The 16,732-nt window shown below is 36.4% G+C and overlaps 1 protein-coding gene and 1 long non-coding RNA gene across 6 annotated transcripts in view; one reads left to right on the forward strand and one right to left on the reverse strand.

The window, feature by feature from the left end:
* LINGO2 (leucine rich repeat and Ig domain containing 2) overlaps nt 1-16,732 on the reverse strand; it is a 1,117,067-nt gene that overhangs the window by 864,450 nt on the left and 235,885 nt on the right. The gene's annotated exons all lie outside the window — the stretch shown is intronic.
* On the forward strand, nt 1,401-12,265 carry LOC111098077. Its single transcript, XR_005366903.1, has 3 exons — nt 1,401-1,466; nt 4,442-4,524; nt 12,159-12,265. It is a non-coding gene; the product is annotated as an uncharacterized LOC111098077 (long non-coding RNA).

The raw sequence follows: 16,732 nt of genomic DNA on the forward strand, positions 1-16,732 counted from the left end.
ATCCAGGCATCCCAATGTTACTCAATTTAATTTCATGAGAGGAACAACTGCCCCACAAGATGTTGATTATATTTTCTAGGATAAAATGCTTTGGGCCAAATCAGTTTAGAGTATTCTATGTTATACAATATTGCATAGGCATCTTTACTGTAAAATTCAGAACCTCTAATGTGCTGATATGCATTTTAAATGTCCAGGGGATAGATGGTATAAAGACAACTTTAATCCAAATTGGAAAAGTATTTTGGGCACCCCCTGAAATGTGTCTAATATAAGTTGTAATGTCTCAGGTTCTTCCAGGCTATATTCACGTCTCATGTGAATCCATGTCTCATCATAATCTGATGCTACTTATTGTTTTATCATGTTTATTACATATTCACTATTAAAGAAATAGGATGCATGCAATTTTGTAATTTGCCTGCTTTATTGATCCTGAGCTCAAAAGTAGATCCAAACTATATCTTTCATGCAATAATGTGTAGGTAAACAAGACACTCAGCATCAATGAGCAAACAGTAAATCAATCACATTTCAGTAGCTCATAAGGAAAAACTCGAAGGGAATTTCTAGGAATAAGCATTTCAAATATTTATCCTATACTCATGATGCAATATAAAATGTCATGTTGTTGAAAATAATAAAAATTGGAAGCAAATAATTAAGTATCACAAGAAGAGAAAATGATACTTTCTAATGTATGCATTATTCAGAATGTACTTTATAGAGCAAGGTTGGTGATGTCCATACTTTAGGTCTCCTATTTCTCAACTTGGCAACATGAGGGCAATACAATCTGGAATATTTCATCTAGATCTATATTTCTACTCAAAGGGTAATACTACTAGACATATGCCCTAACATTAAGAAAAGATATAATAAGTAGTGTTTCCTTGAATTTATGCAATACTTTAAAACTTCATGAAATATCTATTGTTATCTTGAGGGATACAGAGGTCTCATAAAATATCATTTGGGAGGTCTTATTATGAGCTAGCTACCCTCTAACTAAACAATTATAACAGAAGGGCATATTTCAATGCCTTTGCCAACTAACCATGAGAGGCTCCAAAATATAATAAACGATTATCTATACATATAGTCATTTCATCTTTCCTCCCATATGCTTCACATAGATGCAGCTTTTATTGTGAATATTCTCTCGTATGTATATAAATGCAGTTAAATTACTTAAACTCTTTGAGCTAAATAAGAATAGACCTCGCTCATGGAGTTGCCATGCAGTTCATATGCTTTACACCAACAAGGTAAATTCTGCTTTCGTCTTCTATTTTAATTGTACTTTTCCCTAGAATTTATGGCATAAGGCATTAGGGGAAAAGGACTCATGCAAAATGTGATGCTACCTCCTGTCATAACCATGGAATATTACTTTTCTCCAATAAGATCTCAGAAATGGTCATCACGCTGTTGGCCTCAGTCTGGCCAAGTCTTAGGAAAAGAAGGTGAGCAATTTAGCTAGATAAGAATAGCAACCTACCTACTCCAGTTTTCTACTGAACTTTAAAGTTGATGAACCAATAAATATAATCCAATATTAGCAAAACCCAGAAATAGCTCTTCAGTTAAACCTGCCAAGAACAAATGCCTACTTTACTTTCCTGTGATATATCTTGCAGCAAGAGAATAGCTATCTAAAACATGAATGGATAAAAAGGCAGAAAATCAATAACTATAATCCAATTTTTTAATCTTTAAGCAAATTTTTTATGGTCTAAATATATCTGTGTGTACCACAAACATTTTACACGTATAAGTTCTATACATTTCATAAAATAAAATAAAATGACTATCAAAAGGGAGCAAGGATAGATTATTTAGATAAATTACACACTAGATGATCAGAAAATCTGGTGTCAAGAAGCTATCTGTTGCAACAGAATGCAACACCTGTGTTAGGGACTGTAGAGCACAAAGCTGGAAGGAGCCTACATCCTTGATGATATCATAGAGCCTTTATGACATACTAACCTGAGGTTGCCTAACTCCAGGCTTCCATGACATGGAAGAAAAAATTCTGTTGTGTTTTAGTCACTGTTATATTGAATGTAATCTCAAACTGGTACACTTGCCCTACTAGCAAGTTCTGTTTAAAAAAAAAAAATCTGATCACAATCTCTATGAGTTAATGGCATGACCTTGTTATAAAAAATGTACAAAATTAGTAGAGAGATATAATACTTACAGCAAATAATCAAATAATTATTACTTTATACTAAGTGCTTGCAAGATTACTTCTGAAAGACTGTATTCTTATCTACATGTAATATTTTAAAGAATATATTGACCAACCATAGTGAATCCATTCATAAAACAGTCCTGAGGGACATGAAACCTGTGCCATATGTTTGGGAGGGAGAAATGAGAGAGAACTTTTAACTCAAGAAATAGTATTTGGACAGACACAATACTTGTCATGGTACTTGAAAGACTATCAATAAAAAAAAAACTTATTGTTTAATCCTGTTTCATAGCATAAAACTATACTATTCTGCAATGGAGAATGTTCTACTGAAGGGGTAGGGAGTTTCTTATTACCTGATGCAGTGAGTTTCTTACCTCCCGAAATATGGAAACAGATGCTGAATTAGCAGCTCCCAAGAATAGCACAGGAGGTATTCCTACAACTCATGAAAGACTTATCCATACGGTTTCTAGGAGTCACTCTAATACTTGGAGTCTTTAAAAACTCACTAATAAATAAATAAATAAATAAATAAATAAATAAATAATAAAAACTCACTAATCATTAAAAGAAAATGTAGAGAAAACAAATAAATTGGCAGTCTTTATGAGGACTTAAATGAAGTAAAGACATGATAAGAAATTAAATACAATAGAAAACAGATCATATAGGAAAAATGTATGATATATATGTATGAATATATACACATGCATACGTTCATTTATGAATAAAAACTACATCCATTTTTTTTTCAGAAATTGATTTGAAGGTTAGACTAAAATGCACATAAAATAGAGACATCAGAGTACATATATCAGGAAAGTTGTATTTCGATTTACATAAAATAACACTCCAACTATCTTTGTGCCTTTGGTCCTGCACACCTTCTCCATTCTCCCACCTCCATGTATATTTTGTTATCACTCTGGAAAAACAAAAGCAAAATCAAAACTAGCACAAAAGCAATAATAATCACAAAACCACAAAATTAAAAAAAATTAATCACAAAGCAAAACCCAATGAGCTGGCTATATGAATTCATGGAAAACCACTAAGAGACACAACTTAGAAGAAAATATGCCCAAAGATCTGTGTAGAGTAACCCCACAAATACACAGTATTCTAATATGTTCACCTACAGAAGCTCCAGCCTCAATCTCTGAAAAATAGTTAAGAACTACTTAACTAATACTTCAAGATAGACATTCCTACATTGCTTACTTGACATTCCCCTCAGGCATCTGGAAGATATTTATCAAAATACATGAGCCACAGAAAATGGCCAGACATGAATGTGCAGTGGCTGAACTACCTCCCATTACTAATGAGTGAAGCTGACGTGCCTAATTAGTTTACTCCCATTTAACCTATCCTACAGTCCTGCTTGAGAGTTCAGCCATGAAGCTGTACGAGGATGATGATAACAATCACGGGACACATTTCTTATCATTTACTACATTTTCTGCCTCAGTAGCTGGCAAGCCTACATGCCAATCCCAGAGATCATCATTACCAAACTCCTTGTATATTACGCAGCGTAATATACAACATGGCATGCAATCCACAGTGAATGTTTATGAATGAGTAGCATGAGTTCATGATAAAGTTTTGGGAGAGAAGCACACAACAGTTTACAAATAGCCAGGCCTATGTATCATTTATGCAAACCAACTACAATCAGAAATCATTTTTATTTTTATTTTTTTAGAAATCATTTTTAGACAATGGATACAAAGTTGCAGGGAACATAGGAATTCTTTTATTCAGGAATATACTGCAAAAGATTATATGAATATAAAAAAATAAAGTTATTTTTTCCAGTGTATTATAATTATGTTTGGTGGTATAAGAACATTACAGACAATTCTAAAAATGAAGACAAGAAGGGAAAACATCCATAGCTCCAGCATCCCAACACAACCACTGCTAACACTGTGTATTATAGCCTTTGACTTCTTCAGCTAAATATGTATTTTATATAGTTGTAATAAGACTGTAATGTAATTACTATTTTTTCCTCACTTCTTTTAAATTGAAGCATATTCCCATGATTCACATAAGATCAGTAAAAACACTATGACAATTGTTGCAATGTAATATCTAACCAGTGTTCTGTTCTAAAAAATTCACTATTATAGAAAGCATTATGACTAACAATCACACTGTAAATAAGTAAATAAACAAACAAATATACATATATATATTTCCTCATTTAAAATGATTCTTTTAAAATAGATTCTCAGAAGTGGAATTTCTCAAAAGCATGGGCATTATAAAGCAGATCTACACATGCTGAGTTGCAGGAACTGCCTTTAAAGGTCAGAATATCTCTTTTTAAAATACTTGATAAAGCTGATATCAAAGAATTTGATTTCCTAATACAGCTGCATATTTACAGAGTGCTGGCATAATCTATCCTTTATGGTTATTAAGTTCAGAAGTTCAGATTTGAATTATAAGAGTAATACAGATTTGCTCTTTTGAGCAGGGAAATGTCTTTGTTCTCACTTTGCTTTGCAAACTTTCATAAAATGTCTGTGCCTACATCACATTCCCTCTGGGTTTTACATTTTATTAGGAAATAATCATGTCGTTCAGTTAAAAATGTAGTGACTGGAAAATATAATGACCCTTTCCTAGTTAGTGTTTTTTCACTTAATTCAAATGTACATATCTACAGAGGAACCACAAAGAAATTCCTAAGGAATGCTTTGGAAATTTCATACATAGTAATGGGTCAGTGGGGAACATATCTTGCAAGCAAGAATGTTAGTCCTTATGAAATCATAAAATGTTCAAGCCCCTAGTCTTTGGTATATCATTAAACACACACACACACACACACACATAACCAAATCCTGAATTGTTTCCACATGTGTATTTGTCTACTATGAGAAAAGCCTTAGCTTAAACTTACTCAAGTTCCTGAAATGTGTAAGTCATTTAATCTCTTTCTAGGTAACAGTCCTAAATTGCTAAAGTACCTTCATTATAAGATAGTCACGAAGATTTCATGTGAACACTGTTATAGAAAATGTAAAAGTATACACAAACGTGTGCATTTTCAATATTAAATATTCCATTTAAAAGGTGTAAGCAATAATAGAAAATGGAATTATGATAGCAAAGTCACTTTTATGGCACATGTGAGTAAAGAAAACAATTGAGAGACTTGAAAGTGTACCTAAAAATAGTACCCTGTATTGGTCATAAAGAGATTAATGCATTAATCTTTTAAAGAGCACGTTTTAGACCTAAAAGTTTCTAATCACTGGGAAAAAAATAAAATACTGGCCACTCTGCATCCATTGACATTTCACATGTAAATGTGAGACTGTTATTTGTGAATCCTTCTATCCATTTCCCTCATGTCATATAGCCCCATGAAGCTGATTCCACCCCTTCTCAGAGGCTAGAGGAGTCTGGCAGGGCCCATTAGAGCCTTGCAATCCCTTAGCCACAATGACTGACTGAAAGACAGATAGGTCATCTCATATGATGACTGCAGATTTGGCCAAGACTACATGAATAGAGACAGAGGTATTCTCATTTCTCATATTCTCATATATGAAAGAGGAAGGGCTATAATTGCCTTGCAGGGTGCGGAGAGAGTCTGTCTCAGACTGGACAGACAACAGAAGAAGGAAGCAGAGCAGACTGATAGGAAAGAGAAAAGTTAACCCTGAGATCCTAAAATTAGCAATGCTTTGGTGTGCCAAAACCTTCCATTCACCCCTCCACATCCAGCCTTTTCTGTCTTGCTCAGTGGGAGGACAGGAGACTGCATGTGTAACAACCTTCCCACCTGTCCTCCAGCTACAACAGTTGCAACAACTGCAAATGGGAACAAGAGATGGGAAAAAGAAAGGCAAAGAAAGTAAGGCTATTTCATTATCTTGAGGTGCTGCAATAGGTCTGCTGTGTACCTTCACTAAAATCCCAGCTCTTGTCAGATGATCCTCTCCACAGGGATCTATATTCAGGTCCCTATATCTACCCTCTCCCAGTCTTTAGGCTTACCAACAGCTCTGCAGTCCCTGGGCTACCGCACTCTCTTGTGGCTTCCTTCTATCCTGCCCACAACTTTCTGCATATTCCCTTTAATACCTATTTCTCAAATTTCTCAATCTGAGTGTTCCATCTGTTTCCTGCTTTGACCCTTACTTGATAAACCAGTCCTACCCTGGATGTTTCAATTACCTGTGCAGGTACAACCCTATTTTGTTCTGTTCTAACTAGCGCAAACTATTTTTATGTTGCTTATAACAGGAAGAATCCTAATAGATGAAAGCACCCCTGTTTTCTGTGCTCATTGATAAATTCTGAAGTCTGGCTTCTCTGCAAGTGATTGAATTTATTGAATGAATAAGGCAAAAGGAAATTCAAACTTATAGATGGCAAGGTTCAAGTAAGGTTCTTTAAGAAAGCAAAACTACTTTCTGGTTCAATGGATGCTCATTGTAAATACAAAGAACAGTTAACCACAGGAAATAATTAAGCTGCTTAATAATCTTATTGTAAATCATGGCTAAATTAAAATGATCTCTCTGTTACTTATTTCCAACATAACCTCAGAGGTTAAAGCACTAAATGGGGGCAGCACGGATGCCTCAGCGGTTTAGCACCATCTTCAGCCCAGGGGTGATCCTGGAGACCCAGGATTGAGTCCCACGTCAGGCTCCCTGCATGGCGCCTGCTTCTCCCTCTGCCTGAGTCTGTCTGTCTGTCTGTCCGTCTCTCTCTCTCTCTCTTTTTCTCATGAATAAATAAATAAAATTTTAAAAAAAGCACTAAATGGGATCAAAATGAATAACTAAATGAAGGAATGAACAAGTGAATTTTTATTGCTGTATGTATTTAAAGTCTGTAAAAGCCTTTACATACTTTAAGACACAGGTAAGGCAAAGACTCTAGACTGTTCATAGGTTATACCAGGCTGAATAGTGGCCTCAAAGATATTTAGATCTCAATCCTTGGAATCTGTGAATATTTTACCTTACATGGCAAAAGGAACTTTGTAGATGTGATTAAGTTCAGGATCTCAAAATGGAGAGGTTATTTTGGACTATCCAGGTGGACTCTCAATGTCCTCATTAGAGGGAGGCAGAGGAAGATTTGACTACCAAAGAAGAAGGCAATGTAAGGACTGAAGTACCTAAACTGACTCTGGAGAGGGAAGAAGGGGCCAGGAGCAAGGGATGAAGCTGTATACACTAAGAAAGGAAAGGAAATGGATTCTCCTCTAAAGCCTCTAATGGAAGCTGAGGCCTCCTGGAACCTTGATTTCAGCCCAAAAAACTTCTGACTTCCAGAACTTTAAAAGAATTAAGTGTGTGTTGTTGTTTAAAGCCAAAAACAGTGTGGTAATCTGTGGAAGTAACCATAGGGATGTCATACAGAGGTATGTATCTGGAGGGCTGTTTTAATCCCAAGGAATTAAATGTCTATCTACAGTTATAATTTCTAGGAAAATATAGAATCACCAGTGAGTTATTCTTTCTACATCTTTATACATGGAGGACAATGACATATATTTATTCATTCAAGAACATTTATATATTGATTTAGTTAATTGGACATTCTGCAAGTGTGTCTACCATTGTAGTCTTTCTCTTGTAGATGCTTAGATGATGGCAATCACACTCCTCTAACTAGTTTTGCAAAGTTACCAATCCAGCTCCCTAGAGACACAAGCTCTTAATGAGTGCTCAAGTAAGCTTATTTACAGAAAGATCTAACTTCTCAGAATCTCACTAGTGGCTTTTAAACCCAAGTTTTTGATGGCTGGTTGGTTTTTGGAGTCACATTAGTTTCTTGATTACTAATCTGGATCTCTCACCAAACAAATTTATGTTCAGAAGCTTTAAAAATAAATAAGAGAAAAAAAATCATTTAGCCCCTGAGGGCCACTAAAAACCAATCAGCCAAAAATACTTTGCCTAGCATCTGAAAAAGTGAGACATCTGTTTGGGACTTGGTTTGGCATGCTACAAGAGTGAATCCTGGAAGGAAAAAGGAAATGAATTGCTTGGCATACAATGGGATGGGAATAGGCCACTCACGGGACAACTGAATACAGACGGTATAAGAAAGCAACTTCCCACTCAGGAGCTATCAACTAACAATTACTAATGAAGGAGGTACCAAAGGGAAAAACTTGGTCCAGTTGTAAAAGCAACCAGATGACTTCTGGGCAGAACCAAAGAAACCTCAGAGCTAGTCTCTAAAATGGGCCAAATATTAACTAGTGAGTGACCAAATAGCATTTGAAAGAAAAGAGAAACAAATAACCATTTACCTGGCAAGTTCAAATAAGCCAGTTCTGTAGAGGAAATAAGAAGTGTGAAAGAGTTGGAGAAAAAACGGTAGGGACTATCAATGACTCAAAGAATCACACTGAGCCTAGAAAAAAAGATATTTTTAAAGAAGCACACAGTAGAGTGTTACAGTCAACCCTTGAACAACACAGGTGTGAACTCCAAGGGTCCACCTACATGCAGATATTTCACAGTAGTGTGCTTTAAATGTATTTTTCATATGATTTTCTTAACAGCATTTTTCTCTAGTTATTTTATTGTAATAATATAGTATATAATAGAGGCAGCATAGAAACTATGTGTTAATTGATTGTTTAAATAGTGAGAGTGTGCTCTCACTATCGTAGCTTTTCTTCAGTTCCTCAAACTTTTTCTCACCTCTGCCCTTTGTGCAACTCACTACTCTTATTAGATGATTATTTTTCCTATCAGAGAACAAAAACAACCGGTTTACAGTTCAGCATGATAGGCAATTCTATCAGTTAGGAATATCCTAACTATAGAAGCTTGGAGGGATATGACTATCATTTCCCTGTCATCATATCATTAGATTTATGTTCCTTTTTCTTTTATCAAGATTATGTTAAGAAAGTCCATTATTACTGTGCTGTATATAAATGTTTTAGGTATCTGAAATATTGGAACAGGACTGTGTAATAAATAATTAGCCTTATCCAAAGAGAGGTCTTATCTTTGATCTTGGCTCCTAGGAGGTGATCTTGGAATCCTTAGAATGTCCTTCCTAAGAAGATATAGTCTCTGTTTATGTGGGGGCTTTGGCCAGATGACAGAATTTAATGGTGTGATTTATAATGAGAGTTTTGGGTCCTTTGGTATCAGCTTGATATCTAGAGGAGCTGGAGAATAAAGTTTGGGCATGAAGGTAGTCAACCATGTCTATGTGACCAAGCCCCAACAAAAACTATGGATGCCAAGATTCAAGTGAGTTTTCCTGGTTGAAACTATGAGTTACCCTGTGTACTGTCACATATCACTGTCAGAAAAACTACTGTTATCTGTGACTCTTTGGGGAAAGGACCCCTAGAAGCGTCACATTTGGAACTCTCCTGGACTCTACTCCACATATCTCTTTTCTTGGCATATTTTAATCTGTATCCTTTTGCTGTAATAAGCCACAACCCTAAGTATTGTAGCTTTTAATGATTTCTGAGTCTTTCTGGAGAATTATAGAAACTGAGAGTGATCTTGAGATCTCTGAACTTTATGAGGACAATTTTTCTAAAGTCAGTTTAGAAATAAAACAAATTAGGGTCATCAACAGAAGCTTTGGTGGCTTGTCTCTACAAGTACAGCTAAAGAACACAAAACTCCTTCATTCTAAGCACTGTACTTATGCTAGACAGAGAGGTTGAGTTCAGAGAAAAACAGCTGGGCAAGGAGCCTAACTCCTGAACAGAAATGGAGAGCTTAAAAGCACAGTGAAATGAGGAAGGCTTCATAGTGTCCAACCTTCTACCTGGGCATCCTTAAAAGAAACCATTTTGTTCATAGATCAGAACAACTACAGAGAAGTTTAAGCACACTGGCATTTAACAGCCATTGCCCTAAGATAAATTGCCCTTATTTTTCTTTAGGCTAGCTAGGGAGGGAGGGGGGGTTTTTTTTTTTTCTTTCTTTCTTTCTCGTTCGGCAGTCTTTTGTCTTATTTCGTGAGGGTTCTTTCTTCTTCAGTTAGTTATGTCTTTTTTAGTTCTTCTTTCTGTTATTGCTTCTGTTCTTGCTTATTTTCTTTCTTTCTTTTTTTTTTTTTTGTCTTTTTTGAGAAAGGGAGAGCACATACATGTGCCTGAGTAATAGTGGGCAGGGAAGCAGGAAGAGAGGATCTCAAGCAGACACCATGTTCAGCAAGGAGCCCAACACGGGGCTCGATCTCACAACCCTGAGATCATGACCTAAATCAAAATCAAGAGCTGGATGCTTAATCAACTGAACCACACATGTGCCCCTAAAATAATCCTAAAATGCAGTGGAGTAAACCCTATAAGCAAAAGAGAAAAGTTTAGAATTTTTCACCCTGTCACAAGGATATAGGCATTTGTTATTTGTTTTAAAGACATGATGATTTGAATGATGGGATACATGCATTTAGACCCAGTCTTAATAGGCATAACAATTACTGTGCAATAACTATATATAGTATTCTACTCAGGCTATTTAACAAATTTCTAAGAGTAATTTAGACTACATGTGATTTCTACTTGCTCCAACTTCAGCCAAAATATAACTCCACCGAATTGTATTTCTCTGTTATTCTAATTGTCCAGGTAACAGAGACATCTTTTTTACTTTTACTTCCCTGCACCTTCTCGGGGCTGCCTTCCCTTCACCCCTTAGGTTTCAATTTAAACGTCACCTCCACAGAGAAACCTTCCTCTACTCCTATCAAAATTTTATTACCCTCAGTTCACAGAGATGTTTTTTCCTATTGTACCTGATTTTTCTTCTTATAGCAAATATCACAACTTATACATCTATATTTCCATTTAGTTTTTTAAATATCTGTCTCTAAAAATGGACTGTAAATTTATTGAAGGATAGATCATTCCTTTTGGCTTGCCTCGTATCTTCAGCACAAGAACTGCACCTCGCACATAATGCCCCTCAAAATAGAGAAACAAATTATTTAAATTATTTCATTTAGCATTTGAGCAGGTAGCAGTGCTCTACATAGATTTGGCTTGTCATTAATAAATCCACCCTTCCTTTCTGTGCCTTTTCATGGGCTTTCAGGTGTTTGGATATTGTAAATACACATCACACAAGGGCATAAAACCAAAGATTTTTCCAATGAAATCTAGCATGTCTCATGAAATAGACTGTGAAAACATGGTAAATAAATCAACTAACTCACACAGTATCTACCTTTAGGAGGAGAACCAATCTAACAACAAGAGAAACGGGATAGAGAAGGACTTCAACAATTGGACAGGTGCTTGATTATACTAGAGTTTTCTTTGACTCTATTTCCTGGTCTGCAAAATAGTGAAAGAAATTCTCACCTCTCAGGATTGCAGTGAGGGTTATTGAGATGATATAAACAGAGGGTTTAAAATAATAGTTCATGTATAATATATTTGATAAATACTGGTTCTCTTTACCTTATCTCACCTATAGAATATTGATAAGAATACACAACTGCTGAGTACTTGCTTAGTCCTGGGAACTGCCATAGGTACTTTATATGGGTGTATTTATTTAATTTTAACAACTCTATGAGGACAGTGCTCATATTATCACATGTTCATATTCACAGAGGAGGAAATGGTACACTGCCATTAAGTCATCTGCCTAAGGGCACATAGCTCATAAGTGACAGAGGTGGGTTTCAGAGCCAAGTTTGCTCCAGCATTTGTGCTTTCAACCAACATGCTCTGCTGCCTTTTCAAGAGATAAGTTAACTATCACAGAATTACTTCTCGCCAGGAAATAGTTATTATCTCATTTAGTTCTTGCAATAGAGAGTAGGGTATCCTTACTCTAATTTTGCAAGAACTTGAGACTCAGGCAGATCCAGTGACTTATCCCAGATCTCTTAGTTCAGAAGCCACAGAACTGTAATTTGAGAAAATGTGTGTTAAATTTCTTACTTGAAAAGAGTATTTGCTGTCTTATAGGACTTCACAGATGCCTTATTATATCAAACCCTTATGTATGGCTAACTATTACAAGATATCTCCAATGGTACACACACCCACGGACACTCTCATGTACAGAAGGAAAGGTAATATTCTCACTGAATAAATCTACTTCTGCTAATTTTATTTTTATTTTTTTTATTTTTTAAAAAATTTCATTTATTTATTCATGAGAGACACAGAGAGAGAGAGGCAGAGAGAGAAGCAGGCTCCATGCAGGGAGCCTGACGTGGGACTCAATCCCAGGACTTTAGGATTACACTGTTGGCGGAAGGCAGGCACTAAACTGCTGAGCCACCCAGGGATCCCCCACTTCTGCTAATTTTAAATGGTTATTAATATTATTTTATTATTTGTCTGAAAGGAAAATAGACCTATCTTTATACCTATTCAGTTGTTACTATTAATTTCTAAATAATATAATAGTATTACTATTAATAGTAATAGCAATAATTGGTACTAAAATCTTAGTACTAATGGATTTGTTACAATCACTCCTATTTTTAAAATTTATTTATTTATTTATTCATGAGAGACACAGAGAGAGAGGCAGAGACACAGGCAGACAGAGAAGCAGGCTCCCTGCAGGTAGCCTGATGCGGGACTTGATCCCCAGACCTGGATCACTCTGAGCCAAAAAGGCAGATGCTCAACCACTGAGCCACCCAGGTGTCCCTCAATCACCCCTATTTTAATCAATGACAAAACTTATAAAACCATAGCCTTAGTGACTTATTACCTTATGTTTGTTTATTGATTCACTACTTTAGCAATGATAGGAATAGGCACATCAAATAAGGATTGAACATTTCTGTGATACTTCTCTATAATTGCTTATCCCCAAATGTCCTCTCCAGTCAAAGAAATCAGTTCTGTTATTTCAATATTTTGTGAATATTGGTTGATTATAATATTTTTAACAATATTTTTATTTAATTATAAATATAATACAGAAATATCTAGAAATACAGAGGAAAACCTAATAATCTCATTACCTTAAAGGGACCCATCAGTTTATTTTTTAACTGTGTTTTTAAAATTAAAATTTAACTGTTTCATATCATGAATGTAACTTCAGACCTTACATGGTATCATTGTTTTCTAAAGCATTATTGTTATGATTTCACAATATATCATTAAGTAAGGGCCATATTTTATTTGACCATTACCCTATTATCTTATTTTGGGAAATTGCTAACAAAGTTATGGTCTTTTATTTGTTATTTTAATAAACATGTTTTAATAAACTTCTTGATAAATACAGCTTTTCCTATATTGGAATTATTTTCTTAGGATAGGTTTTTAGAAATGAGAGTGCTAAACCAAAGGGTGTGAAAGCTTTTTTTTGTGGATCTTGCTATCTTGTTCTCAAAAAGTAACACTCTACACTGTAAAACTGATCGACTTTATTGGACGTTCCACTGGAAAAGGAAAAGAAATAAAACATATTCAGTAGCTGCAAAAATAATAGAGTTCTCATTCCTGGCAGGGAACACAGGTGGGATGATTATTAAATCCACAGAAATGTTCAGAGAATCTTAAATATAGGCAGTTCTAGATGTAGTGTGGTGATTCAGAACACAGACTCATTTCTCCATAGAAAGCCATGTTTCAGCTAAACTTCAGATGGGTTGCAAAGGCTTATTTGATTCATAAAGTAAATGAGCTATAGCAGCAACAATCCCATAGAACTTCTCACCATGTAGTTTTAGAGGCTCCCACTCAGGCCTCCACTCAGACATTGAGCACATCTCTCTGCCAAATGAGGGTGTGAATGGAGAAATTTACACGTCTAGATTCTCACACTTGCCAGGACACAATAAATGGAGTAGGCAGGAGAAAATAGTCTCTAGTGTCAGTGGGGAAATAATTAAAAAGAGAGTCCTAGAATCCTAACATTTTTAAAAATATTATTTATTTATTTACTCACGAGAGACACAGAGAGGCAGAGACATAGGCAGAAGGAAAAGCAGGCTTCCTGCAAGGAGCCTGATGTGGGACTCGATCCCAGACCCCGGAATCACGCCCTGAGCCAAAGGCAGATGCTCAACCACTAAGCCACTCAGGTGCCCCAAGAACCCTAACATTTTCAAAATTAGAGAGCACGTTTGATACAACACAGTACAATCTTCTCACTGAACAATGAAGAAATTAAGAAAGCTTGGGCGAGCAGTGAGTTCTATACAGTGTAACCTGCCCTGTAGGCCTGATGTTCAAGTGAACTTCTGCAGGCCTGGGGATGGGGTCTTGGGCATAGCTTGTGGTGGGGAGAGAAGACCAGCAAATTGATGCAGCACATGAAGAGGCCAGTGCAGTGGTCTGCACAGAGGAGAGCTCTTATTAAATAAATAAGAGCTCTTATTTTTATTAAGAATTAGATGAATAAATAAAAATGGGGACTAAATTGAGAAATTAAACAGATGCAATTGAGAAAGCAAGGCAGGAAACAGTGTGAAAAGCAGGTGAAGCTTTGAAATACGTACTCTGTTTCATTTGGGTTTTTCTTCCTCTCTGTTTCCCTTCCTTTACTTTTATCACAATTCAGGTGGGCTATCAGCACTTGTAGCTCATGGTCTCTGAGGAGGTACATGCCATGTGGAAAAGCACAGGTCCAGTTAATTCTTTCTGGCTTTTGTTTATCAATAGCCTGAATGCTTAGGAGAACTGAAAATGTCTGCTGATATTTGGAAGGATAGAAGAAGAAGGATAGGAAGGATAGAAAAAGCAGAGTGGAATAAACATTCAGGATGAAAAAGTTAGCCTCAGGCTGGCTGAAGAGAGGAGAGGTGTGGTAAGAGGACTGAGCACAGGTAGCCACTCACTGTCATCAGGTGTAGCAGCTCTGCAGAAGAATGACAAGGGACTGGAAGCCCTTGACACAGGACCTCAGCAACCAGCCCCAGTCAACAAGTCTGACTGCCGAACCTGCAGGAACTGCAAGGAGGAGATTTCAATATCTGGATAAACAAATGATTACTGTCCACATATCTTCTGCCTGTGACATCATGGTGTGCTATAAATCTGGGGACTGTGGCCCAACACTGAAGCACTGGGGAAAAATTCAAACTCTACCAATGACTTCAGTTAATATTTTTTCCAGACTATAGACATACAAATATAAGAATACCAATTGTATGAGCTATAAAAAGTAAATTTTGGCTTTCCTGAGATTGAGACTAAGATACATACCTAAAACACAAGGTTAACTTGCTCAGAAGGAGTGAATTTATAAATGTCTGATCTCCACCTCACCCTCTTAATACCTTTCTCAGAAGACAGTTGCTTTTAAATTAATTATTATTCTAAATGCAAATCTGATCATGCACACTGAAACTCTTCCTTGTCCTCAAGATAAATTCCACACTGCTCTGACTGGCTCTTCCTGAACTTCTCTGCATCAACTTCAAGGTCTATCTTTGCTCAGTCCCTCTTTCCTTTGTGCTGCAGGGATGTCCAATGACTGGCAAGCTGACAAACACAATTTGCATTCCCAATAGCACATGGCTTCACTGTCTTGAATGTCCTTCACTTACCTCTTATGCACCAGAGCCCCATCCTCCCCTGCCTGTCATTTCTTAACTCTGCCTAATGTGTGCTCAGCCATCAAACACAGACCTCAACTCTCCTGAAACTTGAAACTCTCACTTGAATTCCTAGGAAAGGGCTGTGTGGTCCTACTCTGCAACCCCATCTCATTCAGTGCTTATTGGTCCCCCAGCACAATGCTGGGCACAAAGTAGTACTCAGTAAATATTTATTGAATATATAAGTAACTCTTGCAAGTCAGCTATGTGACCTTGCATTCAAGACCCCTTTTCTGTAAGTAATCAAATAAAAGAATGATATTGACCATGTGATAAGATTTTGAACAGCAGAAAAATCATAAGAAACCATTGAAAATCATGGAAGAGGAGAACTGCAAAGGACGTGATGTGACCCCCAGCCAATCTTCCCCAACCCTTTTTCAAAGTAGAAGTAACTTTTATCTTATATCCCAGTAACTAACATGAAGCCAGTACACAGAAATGATGGAGGAGGGAAGCGAGGGAGGGATTTTAAGTTCCTGAGGTTAATTAGTGGAAGATTTAGGGCCAGGCTTCCCTCTCTCTGACCACTAGCTGAGCGCTCTTCTAGAAGCATTTAGGGATTCTTCACTCACCTGTGAGAAGAGGTTTCTTGGCAACATTATTCCACTGCTTTTCATTATATGTTGTTTTAGATTCAGAACACTTCTGTCATATGAATGTAGGCAATTAAATATTTTCCACATGAGCCATTCCCTCTTCTGGCAGAACTCAAATTGTTTAATAACATTGAGGAAGAGAAAAAAACCCTCCCGGAACTTCATTTTTCATGATAAATTAGATATTTGGTGATTTAGATTAAACTTGCAGTGGCAAATAAACTGCCACCACATCCCTAGACATATACACTATGGTATGGATGTCAGATCCTTTTTAGTAAGTTTTCAAAATGACTCTCAAATATGTAACGACATCATTCCAGATTAAATGACAGTTTTGAGCATGTGAAAACCCTAAGCAGCATTTATC

Source organism: Canis lupus, chromosome 11 (genome assembly GCF_011100685.1).
Source record: "Canis lupus familiaris isolate Mischka breed German Shepherd chromosome 11, alternate assembly UU_Cfam_GSD_1.0, whole genome shotgun sequence".
Taxonomy (NCBI): Eukaryota; Metazoa; Chordata; class Mammalia; order Carnivora; family Canidae; genus Canis; species Canis lupus.